Source organism: Vanacampus margaritifer, chromosome 19 (assembly GCF_051991255.1).
Source record: "Vanacampus margaritifer isolate UIUO_Vmar chromosome 19, RoL_Vmar_1.0, whole genome shotgun sequence".
Classification (NCBI taxonomy): Eukaryota; Metazoa; Chordata; class Actinopteri; order Syngnathiformes; family Syngnathidae; genus Vanacampus; species Vanacampus margaritifer.
In genome coordinates this window covers 10,249,915-10,263,593 of record NC_135450.1, presented here as the reverse complement: position 1 = coordinate 10,263,593, position 13,679 = coordinate 10,249,915, and the positions used below count along the sequence as shown (strand labels likewise).

Below are 13,679 nucleotides of genomic sequence, written 5' to 3'. Positions count from 1 at the left end.
AGGAAGAGCAGCTTGTTGGTCGGACGGCCGCCGCTCAGTCTCCACGAGCACCGGGACCAGCACCAACCAGCACGAGCGGGGAGACCAAGAGGAGGCAGCCGGGGAGGGAACGAGCCGCACCGGACTGCTTGCTGGACTCCTCTCGGTACTCAGCATCCTTCCTCTTCCTCGCGGATTAAAAAAAAATATGTGTATTTTTTTTTAAAACAGCAAATATCGTAAGAAGCTAGCTACACTCGTGCTGCTTTAAAACGCCCCTTTTACGATTGTTTGCAACCAAATGTTCTTTCTTTTTTTCGTTTTTAAGAATAAAAAAAACTCCCATTAGGATAGCTCGCGTCACATTTATTACACGCACAGCTGGAGACAGTTGTTAGCTCGTGGCTAACTCGCTAGCGTGCCATGAGCTTTGTAACGTTAGCAGGTAAAAACGTGACAAATGTCTTCTCATGTGTGTGCGCGCGGTGAGCTTGATATGTAAAAGAGATGAGAGTATTGATGTTTCCACGGGGGGTGGGTAGAAGGGTGGTGGTGGTGGTGGTGGGTGGGGGAAGGCACAGCTAGCTGTGTAGCGGGACAGAGGCGGACTGCAGCCGGGCAATGACAAAGCCAGTGCCCGCCGTGCAAAGGCTACTGGAGTGTGTATGTTTCTAGCAGGTTGTTTACTGGAGGTGCTGTGTTTGTGTGTTTGTGTCCCAAATAATAGTGCTGCATGCAAGGTGTCATTGCTCAAGGTCTCTCCTCCAGCATCATGGAGGCAATAAGAGAAATACGGAATGTTAAGCATATTTTTTGTTTCTTGTTTGAAGGCTTGCAAACTGGTTTCCTGGTACATAAAGTAAGATATGAAAAAAGTAAGGGTGCAATATTAGCAGAATGAAATTGTGATGGTAAAAGAATATAGTTTTTGGGGGATGGGGGTGCAGTGGTGTAGTCCAGGGTATATGCGGGTATACCCACTTCTTTTTCAGTCAGTATTGAGTAGACCCACTTCTAAATCCCCCCCTGATGCGCACCGTTCAGCAGTGGCTGATTCTCTAGTTTAGGTTTATAGTAGCTAGGCTGGTACTTGATTTTAAAGTAAGTTAAAACACAAGAATGGGGGCAAATAGTTTAAGATTCAGCACAAAACATTACTGAAGTCTAACCAACTAAAATCATATGAGAATAAAGTAAATAAAATAAAATACTAAAGAAAAGAAAATACTAATATTAGGACAATAAAGAAGTCATACTTTCGCTAGCATTTTTTTTTCTATTATGAGAATGAATGTAAGTCGTAATGTTGCCAAAAAAATAAAATAATATAATATCTTAAAAAAAATCATTATATCCCTGGTGGAAAAAAATTATATAAAAAAAAAAATTCAAGAATAAAGTTTTTGGGGATGGAACGCGGAATATTCCCAGAAAAAAAAAGTACTTTGTGAGAATAAACTTGTTAGGACAAACATTAAAATATTATGAAAAGAAAGTCAAAACATTGTCAGGAAATATAATTGTAATATTACAAGAATGAAATCATAATGTTACGACTGTTAATTTGTAATATTAGGAGAGAAAAAAATTCACTTGATGAAGCTGTAATTTTTACGGTAATGTTGTCATAAAACATTAAATTAAATCAAGCATTAAGTTGTTATTTTACGTCAACACAGTCTTAATTTAATTATCTGGAAAAAGTCACTATTTGACAAGAAAAACAAAATATTGCGAGAATAAAGACATGTTAATGTGATAAAAAATGATGTTGCTAAACTTTTTTCATTCTTTTAGATTAAAGTTGTAATATAATCAACCTAACGTCAACAATACGTGCATCATTGTATAGCGTTAAGTCCAAGTTTGACTGCTCATAAATAGTTTTTCCTGCCTGCTGTATTGCAGCAAATTAGCATTAGCAAACATCAGCAGCAACATGTCTGTTGCTCAGTGTGACAATTGTTTGATCACATGCACCCAGCAGATTAAGTGCTCCTTATTTGTTCTGTGTAATAACTCGCAGGCAAGCCGCTGGCTTTATTTGCTCTATAAACAGCTCCGACTCCACGTGTAGCTTTTTGCAAAATGTTTTTTTATTTAATTAATTTTTTAATGTCGAATCAACTTCTCGCCACGTCTGCCATGATATCAATTGTCACATTTAGATCGCGTTTTAGGCTGACTACATTTATTGGAATGATTTTAATTTTTTTTTTAATGCGTGGGAGGAACTTCAGCTTTACAGATGCCACATCTGCTCTGTCGTCAGTGCTGTAATGACGTCAGTCATTTGTGATGTAGCTCAACTGCTGAAGCAAGACGCCATATTGCGACACATGATGGAATTGTTTTTTTCATTTCAGTCATGTGAGGTGTGGTGTTCATTCTTTCACGTAGACGATCAATATTGGTGGCAAATTGGTGCACGTCGTCTATTAGAGGGGATTCCTTTTCCCTCTCTGTTTTGTGTGTCTGTTATTTGTCCTTTACGTGAGCGGGCTCCATTTCCATACTTTCTCTACACGTCCGCATCCGTGTCAAGGTTTCATTGTTGCCGATCCGCTCTGGTAAGACTGCTGTGTGACTTCACGGGTAGACGGCGTGATTTGTGCGATGTTTTCCCAGGCGGGAGGGAAGCGGCGGCCTCCCCGGCGAGCTTCCGACTGTAAAGCAGCCAAATAATTCCCGGCGGCGTGATTGATGAAATTCTCTCCACTTCTTACCGTATGTCCTTTTTTGTCTCTGCAGGCTGGCCAAGACATGAGCGTTTCCCGCTGAACATAATTGATGCAGAATTGGTGAGTTGTTTTTTTTTCTTTTTATGACTGGTGATTTTTCTTCTTCTTGAAACTACTTCGCCATTGTTATTCTTGGGCCAAATAAGTCACAATTTTGGGGGCGTTTCCCATACCTTGTGACACGAGTGGACTCGACTTGCGAGTTTTTCGAGACACAAGCCAACGTTCGGCCGATTTTGTTTGCTTTGACTTGCAAACACAGACTTGCAATTAAAATGCTATATTCATTTTGTGTATTTAAAATGCATAGATTAGCCTTGAAGTCTGCTAGCTAAATGCAATAAATTAACCAATCAGACTTGACTTTGACCAACCAAGATTCAACCTTAAATGTGCATTGAGGAAATCTATCTATCTATCTCGGGGCATTACGAACACAAAGTAGCCTATAAAATTAAATTTGCTGCTTAAAAACATGTCTTTCTTTCATTAGACAATAAAAATGTCATTTTATCAGGCACATCTTAAATATCGCAATAATATTGATATCGCAATATTCAACACCCAAATCGCATGTTTTTTCCCCAGCTACGCTTGTAGAGAGTCATTACAGTACTCACAGTCATGTATTCTTTATCTTCTGCAAAGAACAACTGATATTATTGCCGTACCGATGAGCTGAGAGGAGTTGATGTGTCTCAATGAACAATATATCAGTTTGTCAAATACTGTATTTGCCCCCAGATGGACGAGGCAGAAACAAGGATGGGGAATACTGGAACAGTTTAAATTAATTTCGGTTGGCAAAGATGATTTGAGATATAATCGTCTCGAGTTGCAAGTATGGTCATGGAACAAATTCAATTTGCATCTCAAGATATCATTGTATTAAAAAAAAAAAACCTCACAGACTTGCAGATGCTTTTGTCATATAAAAAGTCTTATTAAGCCATGCCCGAAAAGCCACAGAAAGTCTGCCATTTTGTTTTGAAGCTACCATTTTAGTCTCATTTTACCCAACTCCTTTAACACCTAATTCCCCCATGAGATATTGTCTGATTTTGACCAAATATGAACCACCTGTGTACTACACAGACTTGTGCGTTTCCGTAATTCCGTGTGTGGGCGGAGCATGGCGGGGAAATTTGCTCTAAAAGCAAGGCGTGGCGTGCATGTGCCGCACTGTGACAACATGAGTCACGGCCAACGAAACAGGCTGCTGCCGCTGTTGCTGTGAGGCTCCCCAGATAGACGGCGTAATGAGGCAGGGAAATGATTGCTCTCCATACGAGCTTCTCTGCGTATTATGTAACATGTATTAATGATGTCATCATGCGTAGCACGAGGTCCGGTGGCCGGCGGGGGCTGATTAGCGTTCAGGTGTTTTTGTGCCTCTTCTTCTTCGCCGTATCTGACGTTAAGAAAGAACAATTGAAATTATGACATCATAATGACTGAAGTTAGCAGGATTTAAAATTGATTATGTTTTAGGGTAAATCAACTTTACATTTTTCCCCCCTTTCTGTACCAAATGTGAACCGTATAACCAAAATGCTAACCAAACAGGGACTTTTTTTTGTCTCCAAAATCCCTTGAAAGCTACTTTATGAAGCCTTAACTGTTATCGTTCTGTTCAATGTATGCACACACACCCATGAACGCACGCCGTCTTCCCCCCATGGCTCCCATCCACGGTGGGGATACACGTGAACGAAATTTGCTCTTCCAATTAAACTGCCGACCTTCGCTCCAGAACGCCGGAATACTCGGCGGCGGCCCGTCCTCTGCTGGATTGCTATTATTACACACAGCTGGCCCGATAAAGGCTCGCCAATAGCAGTCAGCAAAAAAATAAAAAATACCAAGTGTGCTGAATTATTATTAGGAAGTTATTGAAATAGAATATTTAAAACCTATTTTAAAAATTTAGTGTCCAAATGTAGGATTTTTTTGGGAGAAATTTTCAAATGTTCAGAATATACACAAAAACCCTCAAATATAAAATGCAAAAAAGACAACAATATTAGTTTTAGTGACATAAGTAAAAAAAAAAAAAAAAAAAGATGTTTTTTTTGTGATATTTAAAATAGATTTTTAAATATTTAAAATATACATTGAAAGTAAGGTCAAAATATGATATGTTTTTTGTTTTTTACTGCATCACAAAATTTTAAATATTCATTTTGGTGAGATTATTAAGAATAAGATCATGTGTATAAGATGGAATGTAGGATTTCCCCCATATAAAATTTTATCTACATTTTAAAATATTTTCATATTGTTCAGTATAGTAACTAAAAAGCCTAAAATCCTCCAAAATAACATTTTTAAGAAAAAAAAAAAATCAGTCATATTGTATATAAAAATAAGTTGAATGTATGATATTTTCACTTAATTATTTTATTTATCTTTTAAATATTTTTTTGAGACATTTTTGCAATGGAAATGTACGTTTAAATATGTGCATATTATTTTTATTACCGAGCCTAGGAATTTATATTTTTTTTACTGTTTACATTTCCCAGTGAACACTGGAAATACATTTTATGTACATGAATTTTATGACAACATTTTCATATGCAAATTTTGGCCAAGGCAAAAGACAAAGGCTTGCTATTCGTTTTGCCTTGACAAACTTACTGAATTGAATTGTTCATGATTACGCATCTGTTATTGTTGCCGAGTTGCTTCACAGCTCACACGAATTCCGTTTGAGCGTCAAATTGAGCAGAATCCGTTGCCCTGAAAGTCAACCGCTCGGACACATGACTCGCAGATGACTTGACAAGCGGCAGGAATGTTGCTCCCTCATCTTTCCACCGCCCCGCTATGCGTGCGCTGGGAGCCAACGTTGCAACATAATAAGTCGGAGTAATTATGTAACATTTCGCCACCGATATGTAGAGCATGGTGCGTTCGTGCCTATTAACTTGTATCATCCAAAGCCGCTGGCCTTGCTTCTTTGCCAGCGCAAAGAATTGAGCCTAATTTATGGCCTACATTTCCAACGCCCGTCCTTTGAACTTTATTGCTCGTAAAACAAAAACCCGAGGACCGCATTTGAGGATTATAAACGAGGGCAATGGATTTCCGAAGCCAGCGCCAGATATTCGTCAGCGGCCACTTTTCGTCGCTGTCATTTAAACAAACATCTGGCCCCGGCGTATAAATCCATTATTAGGAGGCTGTCATAACAAACCGTGAACATTTGGGAAAGTGCTCGCAATCAAAAGCGCATCATCGCACAGCGCCTGCAGTTTGGTGAATCCTTCTTTCAAAAAACATTGTTCTTTTATATAAAAAGAACTGAAGAAATAAAATCGACCACATTTTTTTTACAACAATGAAAGTAAAGATGGAGTAACCAGTGTTTATTTAACAACATGTACAACGGAACGCCATCTGTTCCAGGACTACCATTTGTTTGGATTTGAACAAAAATTCCCATCGGAAATAATAGAAATGGGGACCGAACCGTCACGTTCATTTTTTTTTTTTTAACCATACGGGCAATTTATAACCAACATTATAACATTTATGTTTTTTGATTTTTCCGTCAGTGTTTTAGAATCTCTCAAATTTGGAGGCCATTTTAACACATTTCTATTCATCACTGACTCATCCATCCGGCCATTAGTAGGATGTGGCCCACATACCCGCTTAAATCACTAATTATGCAGCATTTTAGCGAATGAGTAAGAACGTGTTCAGTGCGACGCAGACTTGATTTTATACTTAAACTCCCGTCATTCTTTTCAAGGTGCAGGAAGTGATGGCGTTTTCTGTTCTCTTGCTGACTCACTAAGTGCTAGAACAGAAAACTCTCCTTCCGATTCCAATCTTGGAATTGAAACTTTGGCTCCTGACAGCTTTATAAGTGTATGTCGGGTATAATTTTCCATTCGTTCCATTGGTGGACTGAAGGTTCATCTGATTCTTCTTGGGCTTGCCTAGAACCGAACTAGATAAATAGACATCAAAACGAATCTGAATTAAGCACTGAGGTTCTGGGTTGTCGTGGCACTCATTGTGAAATGACCGACAACTTCCACTAGGAACTAATTACCGCTAAAAGGTAGCGTACTAACACAGTTTCATTGTGTTTTGATTTTGTTAAGTTTCTACTTCCTGTCTGTTGTTCCAATTCTTGTTGGGAACAAATGGCTTGATTTGACTTGGATTTTCTCGAGCATTTTGAGTGAAGACTTGTTACTTCTTGTGCTAGCCGTCTAGCTTATCTGTCTTGATCGTTTTAAAGTGAGTAGAGTGTTTTAAGAGCATTTTATTGTTTGTTTCCTTATTAGACGTTTTTTCCTTTGTTTACCCTTGCTTGACAGGAATGTTGAAATGAGGAACTGCTTCATTGTGTTTAGTTTCTATTTGAATAAGTTTCTACTTCCTGTTTGTTGTTCCATTCTTGTTGGAACAAAGTGCTTGACTTGATTTGGATTTTGTCGAGCATTTAGAGTCGTAGACTTGTTACTTCTTGAGCTAGCAGTCTAGCTAGCTGTCTTGATCGTTTTTAAAGTGAGGAGAGTGTTCAAAGAGTATTTTATTGTTGTTTGCATTTTCTTTTTAGATTAGTTTACCTTTGTTTACCTTTGACAGGAACGTTGAAATGTTACTAAAACTTCCACTAGGAAGATACCGCTAAAGATCTAATCTAAAAGTATATTTGTCCGTTATGAGCGACTGTTTTAGTGTGTTTAGCTTCTATTGTAATAAGTTTTTACTTCCTGTTTGTTGTTCCTGTTCTTGTTGGGACAAAGGGCTTGACTTGATTTGGATTTTGGCGAGCATTTGGAGCTGAAGACTTGTTACTTCTTGAGCTAGCCGTCTAGCTAGCTGTCTTGATCGTTTTTAAGAGCATTTTATTGTTGTTTACATTTTTTTATTTCTTATTTTTCATTGTGTTTAGCTTCTATTTGAATAAGTTTCTACTTCCTGTCTGTTGTTGACTTGATTTGGATTTTGTCGAGCATTTAGAGTCGTAGACTTGTTACTGCTTGAGCTAGCAGTCTAGCTAGCTGTCTTAAACGTTTTAAAGGGAGGAGAGTGTTTAAAGAGTATTTTATTGTTGTTGACATATTCTTATTAGACTGGTTTACCTCTGTTTACCCTTACTTGACAGTTAAGAATGTTGAAATGTTACTAAAACGGTTGCCTGTACGGTTAAATAAGGTTTTACGACGGCGACAGTTTTGACTCAAACCACAGAATATTGTAAATCTAACTGGGCTCAGTGGAAAATGGTCTTATTTGGACCACAAAGAGCTTTTGCCCATTAAACCTATCCAGCAGAAAGTGTATCATTTGCCTTTCAAGAGGTCAGAGTGCTCTTCTGTTTAATTGATTTATTACCACCAGAATAAACTGTCCCCTCCGTTCCGAAGCATTAAAGTTGCTCTTTCTAATCCGGCAAAAAGCCTCCCACCAGCCCAGTGGGGATTCATCTGCGTGGCAAAACCCTGAAGGTTTGCTCTTGAGAGTGCAGGCGTTGTTTTACGTCCCGGAGGAGCCATATAAAACAGGAAGATGGCCAGAAATACCCCCGCGAGGTGTTCGGGTCAGCCGAGAGTCTAGCAAAAACCAGGGCCAGGTCCTGGCTTCTTACATTTTCAAACTTAACCGACTATAGCCGAGATGTTTTGGATTCAGACCACCGAGTGTGGTTTTCAACCTCTGATGTCGCTTGTAAAAACGTCTTCCCGAAGGATAAATGTGAAACCACGATTTCCGTTGGCTGGTTTGTTTGTTAGCAGAGGCACGATTGCGAAAACTAATTTGCTAAAAAATAACTGGAATTGTTGTGTTCACTATTCATGGGCCAGAAATTCATAGATCTTTTTGAAAATTACTCCAGAGCCCACAGGACATGGACGGGATACACGAAAAAGTCTCACGAACCCATGACTAAATTATAACAGGAAGTTGGTCATTTTGGCGCAAAGCAGCCACTTTGCGCGGATTTCAGGTTTAATACGTTGGCAAACTTGAGCTGGGGAAGCTGTATTGATTGAACATCAGAAATTTTCAGATTTTTAAAAAAAAAAATCTGCCTTGGTGGAGGTCTGTCTGTGCTTTATGTTGTTATTTGATTGCATACAAGCATCAAAATTAGCGTGTGTGACTATTTCGGGTAACATGGAGAGAATGTCACTTCCCTCGCCGTTTCCCATCTCATGATACCTGCGGGACATGGTGTGTGTGTGCGCGCCTGAACGCAAGCGAGTGCGTGTGTTGTTTTAATCTCTTGCGTCATTGTCATTGGTTAAGTGACGCTGCCGGCTCTGCCTCTGTTTACACCTCTTAAATCCTCACGTAGGCCGCTGCCGTAATGATAATTGCACATGTGGCGTCCTCTCCAAATAAAGCCAACTTATACAGTACAGTACGTCCTCGCGCAGTATGGATCTGTGCGATCTCGCTGGAGAGCTCTCGACGGGATTGACACTCGGTGTGTAGAACATTTGATGGTCATTGCCGTAGCAACCGAGAATTTTGGTTTAGTCTAAGCTAGAGTATAAGACTAACACATTGATGTATAATAAAGCTGATATTGTTTTTTTTTGTCAGACAGATTCATTTATTGCTTGTGTATGTTAAAAAAAAAAATACATGGGATGAGGACCTTGAAAAAAAATAGTCGCCTATTAGATCATAATCGCAATATTAAAGAAAATATCATCTGGATGATAATTGGTCGATCCCTACTTTATTTATTTATTTACTGATAACTGAGTTTAATTTGTTTCATGGCGGCTCTTCTAAATCAAAACAATGTGGCAAAAGTTATTGTTCCCCATTTAAATGAATGGAAAGGCCATTAATTAGTTCCAGTGTCTTACAAAAAATAAATAAAAATGTTTGTAATGTGTTTTTAGTAAAAAAAAATAAATAAATCATACAACCTCCTGGATATTACTGGACTGTTGAGACGTGGGAAAGACAGGACATTCCGTAAATAACCGGGAATAGTCCCGGAACGGAACACGTCTTTTACTTCTGGTAATGTGCCCTGCGCTGCCTGTTCTTATCCGTTTATCTTTGTACCAAGCAACCGCACGACCACAAGCACTTCCTGTCCCGCTTGGGAAAAGCTGTGGAATTATTTAGCTCTTTATCTCTGCTTCAGAATGGCTATCGAAGATGTCTTCTTCATTAAATGTATATATACAGTAATTAGCTCTTATTTTGTAATGTCACAAAAAATTGTTTTATTTGTAGACAGTAATCACTATTGTACCTCAGTGTGTGTCTTGTGTGTGCGTGCCCATGAAACACCCTCTAGGCACCCGCAATATTACTGTAAGTGTACACCATGAGACTGAATAATAAGGTCAGATTTAATTTTCTTCTCGCTGTCTCCATGACCCCTTTTTTTTTGTTGTCGTTTTATCTGCTTTCAGAGTGGCCTAGTGCTGTCCTCCCCTCATTTTGCTGCCCCGCTCAGTAAGTAGAAGAAAAATGTCACTGTTAATGACAAGTAAATGATTTTGCGAGTGATTTATTCTTTAAAGCGTTAATATTACATTTATATAAAACACCATTTGAAATATAAAAATATGAATGTGTCGGTTATTGTATTTTTAATTTTTTTTTGTGGAGACAGGAGATGTCTTTAAAGGGCAAATTAGCATTGCAGTAAATATGTGGTACACATCACGAGTAGGCCTTCCTCCCTGTTTTGTGGAAAACACTACTTCACTTTTATATTTTTATGCGGGATCGTGAGTGATCGGCGGCAACAACGAATACACAGAGACTGATATACTGTGCTAGAACAAATGTGCCCTTTATTCCCCGCAAACAGCAATCAACACACTTCAACGCTAAGCAGCATAATATGATCATCATCAGCGCTTGCCTTGACACTAGACCGCAGCGCTGACGGTACGGGTAGAACGAGCTGCAAAACGGCTGGGCGATCGTACGTATCCCACAGCTGACTCTACCCACACCGTGTGCCGCTCCGTCTTTTATTCGTTAACAAAAAGTTGTGAGCGTGAGAAACCGGGCACCCTCGAAAACATGTTTCCGAAGCAGGGAGGACTATAGTATAAACAAGGAAGAGTTCCCAGGTTGATTCCGCCCTTTATTCCCAGATTGTTGGGCACCTGGACTCGTACAACAGTTCAGGACAACAACATATCCTTATATAAGAGGTTACATGAGGACATATCAAACCATTTAATTTTCCTTTCACTCCCTTCAATAGTAAATAAAATACAGCAATGAAACCATTTACAAAAAGTAATGGGCATCATACTGGCAATCATTCAAATAGTCTCCTTTCACTTAGCAGCACAAACAAGAGGAGTGTGTACTGCACGGGTGGAGATGGTAACATAACTAAGTGTGTGTCTAATGATGGGTCAAGCAATTTGTGTCAAGGCTCAAGGGAGCGTTCAGGCCGGGTGGCCTTGTGTTTCCCCCCCACCCCACCCCACCCCCGCACGCCCCCGTCAGTATAAAACGCACACTGGGGTCTACATCACAAGCTGGAATGTTTGTCTGTGTACTTGTTATCGAGTGGAGAGTTTGTGTGCATCTGCATGACGTCGCAAGCGAAGGCCGTGACCGGCCCGCCGGGTTACTATGGCGACCAGTTGTGTCAGAGATGAGCAACATCTGTGGAGCGCTTGTTTGTCAGGCAGGTTTTCTTGCTTCTGCTCCTTTCGATGTCTGCCTGGGAAGCACTTGTTATAAGAGAGGATTTACGTGATATAAGTTTGCTTTCTTGCTCAAGGGCCTCCTTTATTTATATCCCTCGAGGAGGGAGTGGGGGGAGGAGCAATTCAATTTACGCTCTGTGTAGGTACCTCTGCCAAGGAGTCATGTTTTCATTGCTGCTGTTTTGATTTGCAAGCGAGTGTTAATCAAACATCAGCAGTTTTTTTTTTTTTTTAAATCTATCTATCTATCTATCATTTACTGTCAAGAGGCTGAAATCATGAGGATTTGGACAACTGTAGGTCTCTAAATGATTAATCGCTTATCAAAAAGAATTACGAATTAATTTAATTATCGATGAATTGATCAATCGTTGCACCTTTTAATCTGCGGTGTGAACACAACCTTTGGAATGTTTTGACGCAAAGAACCTTGAACAGCATCACTTCTAAAAAAGACTGTGTGAACCTTGTCACACTAATGCAGGAGTTGGCATGTGATTGGCTGGCACCCAGTTCAGGGTACGAGAGAAAATGGATGGTTTGATAATGCATGAACCTTAATCAGGTCTTGTCTGTAGAGGTCTTGACAAGGCATAAGAGGAACGGAGACTGGGAAATAAGAGTTAATAAATATGGAGGTGCGCCCAAGCTGTTGGGCCTTGTATTTGTTTCCCACATCCTTTTGGTCCCGACGAGACTATCATCTACTTGCTCCAATGGGACACTCAGTCCCCGGGTCACGCAACTGTCCAATCCCCCAAGTGACGTCCTTTGAGATTGAACTGCCAGAACGATCGTCCACTCTCAAGGTGCAGCCCAGTCGCAGCGACAGTCGGGCCGAGTCCTTCCAGTCGACCTCGGGACTTCTCGCAGTCGGTTGAGTCCAGTTAACTTGAAACTAAGCTCGCATTCTGGGCAAGCATGTAACCCCCGGACCTCGGAGCTGCTCCTCCTCCAAATCCTCTCTATAAGGACATGTTCTATTTTCCACGGCTCCTCAGCTCCTGGCTGCCTCACCAGTAGCTCACCAGGGGTGCGCGGCGCGCATTCTCTATTAATGCATACTTATTTGGGCAATGGGAGAAATCCCTTATTTTTGTCTTGCTCATCTTTCCCGCCCCCCTTCTGTCATTCCCTTTGCTGTCTTCAACTCTCAAGTATCTGTTTAGAACTGCTTTCCCCTTGCTAGGTTCGGCATGTTTTGATTCTCATGTTGTCGTTAGCAGTTGCATCATTGGGTGACGTTTCAGATACGACAGAAGCTTGGCCAGGTGGGATACATTGTTCATTTCTAGGTGTCTTGCATAGATATAGCATACAGTAACCAATCACGTTGCATTGTGGGATGTGACGGCCATGTTGGGCTAATGGCATTAACGTTAAATGTAAACAAGGCAGTGTAGTGTGTAGTCTGCGCTCTGCTCTTGCAGGTAAAGCTGTCGTAGTCATGGCTTAAGCCCTGGTCGTCATGGCAACGAAAGCTGGACTCACTTGCATGAGACAGGGCCAAAACCCCCTAAAACACGGTCATTTTAGCTTGATAATAAAGAGGGTGGGTAAAGTGTATTGTAATTTTTGATGTTTGCTGTATTTTGAGAAGTGATCCCCTGAAACATTGAAAAAAAATTCTTTTTTTTTGGGCACATGATCTCATCGTAGGAAAATAAACACAAACATCCACCATTTATCCACTGCTAATATGTGAACCCTAGAAAACTGAATGCAGCTCTGCTTACCTTAAATTAAGACGCCGTTGGCCAATTTAATTTCTGTGTAACAATGGGGTGCCAATTTGATCAATGATGATTTTAATTTTTTTATCAGAAGCTAATACTGGTGGATTAGACCTGTTAGCTAACGCTAAACTGTGCTAAAACTGCAGCTCTACTTACCTTAAATTAAGACGCTGCTGGCTAATGTGTAATGTTGGATGCCAATTTATTAATCAAAGATTATTTTTAACATTTTTATCAGAAGCTAATACTGGTGGATTAGACCTGTTAGCTAACGCTAAACTGTGCTAAAACTGCAGCTCTACTTACCTTAAATTAAGACGCTGCTGGCTAATGTGTAATGTTGGATGCCAATTTATTAATCAAAGATTATTTTTAACATTTTTATCAAAAGATAATACTGCTGGATTAGACCTGTTAGCTAACGCTAAACTGTGCTAAAACTGCAGCTCTGCTTACCTTTTGCATTTGACATAATGGAGCTTTGGGCTTTGTGTCAAAGTTTCACTTTCACTTTATCATATGTGAGCTGTCAAGTCATTGGCGAAGAA

General features: G+C 40.0%; 1 protein-coding gene across 3 annotated transcripts in view; it reads left to right on the top strand.

The window, feature by feature from the left end:
• The first annotated feature begins 46 nt into the window (after positions 1 to 46).
• plcb4b (phospholipase C, beta 4b) overlaps positions 47 to 13,679 on the top strand; it is a 49,876-nt gene continuing 36,243 nt past the window's right edge. For 2 of the 3 annotated variants that reach the window (XM_077551838.1, XM_077551835.1), the window contains exons 1-2: positions 47 to 145; positions 2,731 to 2,780. The gene's annotated coding sequence lies outside the window, so the exon portion shown is untranslated. Of the gene's footprint in view, positions 146 to 2,730; positions 2,781 to 10,129; positions 10,173 to 13,679 lie in introns of all 3 variants that reach the window. The other variant, XM_077551836.1, reaches the window with a different exon arrangement.